The following is a 4,853-nucleotide window of genomic DNA, read 5'->3' as shown; positions in this document are numbered from 1 at the left end:
ATCCGTCTGCACCGCAAAAAAATAGAATAAGTTCTATTTTTTTGCAATGAGGAGGCACGGACAGAAACACCACGGAAGCACTCCATAGTGCTTCCGTTCCGCATCTCCATGATTGCGGATCCACACAACAGCCACGGGCACACAACGTTCGTGTGCAAAAGGCCTAATTGTCAGCTTCATTCTGGGATTTTACATGTATGCATGCTTACTCTTTGGGAGGGTGCAAAGGTCCCTTAAGACGGCACAATACAGCAGTGGGTTGCTGGAAAGGAAGAGTTCCTTCCCGGCAAGCGCCTACTCGTTAGTGGAGGAGACCGTTACATTTACATGCAGTGATCTCCTCCACAGTATGGGGAGAAGCGATCGCTAATGCCATTGCTTGTCCCCGTACTGACTAGTTGTTTGCAGGCAGCAGATGCTGTTTACACAGCCCAATCTGCTGCCGGCAAGCAACGATATTTGGGTCCACACACATGATCTATTACCTCTTTCTCTAAGATGATCTCTTTTTGGCTCCATCCTTTATCTCTCTCTGTATAGATCATATGTACACACTACTTCAGTCACCTGAAGTAATATATTATCAATACAGATTAGAATTTATGATTTACTAGCAATTCTGTCCTAATTATAGGGTAAAAAATGATTACAATCGATCAATTACATTTTATCATATACACGATCATTTATCTGTTTATGTGATTTTCTAAGAGTGAAGGAGATTAGACTATAGTTGCAGAAACTAAAATTGACCAATATTTTTTAAAGAGCCTACTAATTTAAAGAGCACCTATCAGCAGCATCAACCCTATTAAACCAAACATAAAGCCTGGTAGAGTTAATCCATCTGATTAATCATACCTACTTGTGAAAAGATACTTTTATTCCTTATGCAAATTAGGGCCTTGGTGCACAAAAGGGCAGGGCCAAGGCCCATCACTGCATCTCATCTTTCCAGTGCTGGCCATCCACTTCAGCGCACTGAATCCCTCATTTGCATAATGATCAAAACTCTTTATTTTTCAGTAATGCTGCAACCAATTTTCAAAAGACAGATAGCAGTATCAATCCTGCCAGGCAGTACGCCTGATATAATTGGGTTAATCCCGCTGGCAGATGCTCTTTAAAGCTGGTCATACACATTAGTCTTTTGTCAGCCAAATCCACAGAGAACAGAGGGTTTGGCCGACACACTAGTGTGTGGGAAGCTTCAGATTCCAGGATTGGGCAAAATAAATATCCTTGGGAGATACACCACCGTCAGAGGTGTCTGACAGCAGCTTTCATCGCTCTCCCTATAGAATATACATACACGTGTATGGAGAAGCAGGGAGGGGGTTGGAAGTAATAGCTAATCGTTCGTCTTACAGTTATTGAATGTGTACTAGAAGTTTTAGCACGAATGGCTGCCAATCTTAGGCATATGAAGCTAGTCCCTTGCCTAAATCTACTGTTGAGGCTTAAAGTGCCCATATATTTTGAATAGTCATCAGTCAATGGCTATTGCTTCTGAGTCCTCCATACTCATAAATGCTCATTTCTGAATGAGAAAAGAGGAGTAAACAACTTCAAGACAGCTCTGACGGTGACTTATGTTCTGTGAACACAAAGGAACAGGAATGTTGAGATTCAACATGTCTGATCCTTACAACATCGGACATTTGGCTCCACCGAAATCGTTGCGTTCAGCAGAATTTGCTCTTATATGTATGAACCCCTTAATACAAGTTGAATTTTATTTTATTTTTACTGCCCATGATGGACTGGGTGTCAGGCACTTACACTGACGAGTAAAAGGGTAACAATGTTTTGAACTTTTGGCTTTCGGGCTCCAGATCTCACCATCCACTACAGCTTTGAACATGAGACAATCATCTTGGCTATCTCATACATAAGTTGGACTTGCAACTATTTAGCATATGATTACTTATGCAGATTTTTGTCACATAATTGCATTGTTATTGTTTTGCTCCTAAAATTCTAAATTGACATTTTTAATATTTTGTTAGTATTTTGTAAATCCACCTTTGGCTTTCAACACTGCCTAACTCCTTCTGGGCATGCTCTCGATCAGATTCAAGCATTTCTCAACCGAAATCTGTTCCCAGGTTTCTTCTACACATTCCCAATGTTGGTGCATACTGGTCAACTCACTTGGGTACGAATATAGCTTTTTCTTAAACTCTACCCACAAGTGTTCGATTGGGTTGAGGTCTGGGAACTGTGGGGGCCAATCCAGCACCTTTACTTCATAGTCATTGAACCATTAATTCGCCAATCTCGACGTATACTTTGCGTCGTTGTTCTGCTGGAACACTGTGTTGTCCTTTTCAAACTTGATAAAGTGTACGAAGTAACTCGTCTTGTAGGATACTCACATATAGCTCAGCATTGAGACCACCATCGATCCTGGACAAGAATCCAACACCTTTGGCTGTGAAACAATCCCATATCATCAGGCTTCCTCCACCAAACTTGACAGTTCATTCAATTTCTCGATCTGTTATCCCCTTTTTCCCTTGTTTCTTCCTGACCCATTTACACTTTCGTCTCATCGCTCCAAATCACCCGCTCCAAATCAATCCAATATTTTACTGTCCACTGTTCGTACTTTTTTGCAAACTCAAGCTGACGCTTCTTATGACAAAATTGAAGTCAAGACTTCTTCACCTTTTTTCGGGCCACCATTCCAGACTTGTGTAATGCGCTTTGCACAGTGTTTGCATGGACATCTATGATGTCACTATTACAAAGCATACGAACCACCTCCACTGCCGTGCTTGTCACGCCAGAACTGATTGACCTTGTGATGAGCCAACTTGTTGATTACAATATTTTGCCTGGACGTCCACCTCTTGGCTTTGGAATGGATGGGCAGACTTCATTTCATATTATTCCAACTGTTTGGCAATTTTCTTGGCTGAGATACCTTTATCGATGAGCTGGATAATGCTGTTTCTCTTTTCTTGGGAAATCTTCCTAATGGCTGCTCCTGGATTTGAACCAGTGACCTTTCCTTTGGGAATCAACCTAACAAAACACTGAGCTATTAGAGAATGTGAGAACAAGTTGTAATTTGTAGTATACAAGAAGGAGCAAAGCAGTAACAATGCAGTTGCATGACAAGAATCTGCATAACTAATCATATGTTAACTAGATGCACGTCCAATTTATGTATGAGATAACCAAGATGGTTGTCTATAAAATGATGGTAGTCTCACGTTCGAAGCTGTAGTGGATGGTGAGATATGGATCCTGAAAGTCAAAAGTTCAAAACATTGTTACCCATTTTCTCGTCAGTGTATTACCTCTACATATTAATGTGTTAACTGGACACATCATCTACAAAAATATCTGATATCAATAAATGGCGATGGACAGCGTGATGCTCCCATAAAAATCCATGCAACCTTTTCATTTGCAACTTTCTTTATTATTCTTGCATTGTCTATAAAGGACAGGCATTTTTCCAAATAAAAATCAAAGCAAATTTGTGGGCTGACCATTCAAAGTACATTCACTCGGAATGCCTAAGGCCCATTCAAATCTAAGAGAGAAACTTTTAAAGTAGTGTATAAATCAAGATCAACATAGACAGGCATGCCATACTATACATCTAGGTCGTCTTCAGGTTTTTATTTAACATATGAGCCCCGGGCGCAACTGTTTTAGGCAAGGATAGACTACAGGGAAATGTCACTTTACGTGATTTTATTTTCTGTGATGCTTCTACTTTTTAGGGATCTGCTGACATTTAGTGCACCTAACTTAGTTTTTGACGCTTTTTGAACAGACCGTGGAGACTCTGTTCCATAATTGCCAAGCGCAGCACAAAAAGTCCAATGCTGCCATCATAATTAAATTGTATATAACCGTACAGCCATTGTGTTCTTTACTGAAAGCATCGGAAACCTACTAGATTGTAATGTGAATGCCTGCAAGGCCATTTGCCTTTGAATCACTGCCTACTTGAACGTCCTGTGGGGGGACAAAACAGTGTAAACAGACCCAGAGCACCTGCATCTGTGTCATCTAAACAGCCTACACATGCACTTGTGATGATATATGACAAAGTGAGAGCCCAATAACCGCTCTTGCTTCACCTTTGTTGTCAAGAGATACTTTCCAAGCCTTAGAACAAAATAGTTTCTTTTTGTAGATGGTTGGAAAATGTCAATCTAAAAGGAAAACACCATCATTGGGTCAGTGAATCCACCATTCAGCTCAGCATAGCCTGGACCCAACTCCCATTCAAACGCACAATGCTGTGGCATTAGGCTTAGCAGTCCACAGGTTTTCAATGGATGCCACTTTGCAGCTAGTCAGTAAACGATAAATCACTGGAGCAGTAAGTTACCTCACAAAGCATTTTGGGGTTTTAAGTGTGTGCTCCGGGATTCTTTCAACGTTGGGACAATAGAAGGGACTTCCTGTCATTTCCATTGCTGTGCTGCATATGGGACCAATATGGGCCATGCAAAGTTTAAACAGTTGCAAATTTAAGAACTTCATGAATTACTTTGCAAAGGTCTCCCTGGATGGGTGGTATTTAAAGGGAAGACCTCTCTTTGTTTCTTGAACCATATACATTGGTAGCAGCTACGTACTGTTGACTTTTATTCTAGAAGTAGTACTTATCTAGAGCAACCAGGAGACAGCCAGCAGTAAGAGCCCAAGTCTTGTTGAGAGGGAAAGGCAAAGTGGGAGGCACTTTAACCTTGTCTCCTGTGATCATTAACCTTGCAGGGATAGGCAGCAAACACCTCACTCTGAGCCGAGTTAGTTGAAAGCAGCTTCAAGGAATTGATACATCAGCCCAACCTCTCACAGGGATTCTCTCCCCAAAAGGAAAA

Source organism: Bufo gargarizans, chromosome 1 (assembly GCF_014858855.1).
Source record: "Bufo gargarizans isolate SCDJY-AF-19 chromosome 1, ASM1485885v1, whole genome shotgun sequence".
Classification (NCBI taxonomy): domain Eukaryota; kingdom Metazoa; phylum Chordata; class Amphibia; order Anura; family Bufonidae; genus Bufo; species Bufo gargarizans.
Note: the sequence above shows the minus strand (reverse complement) of the source record.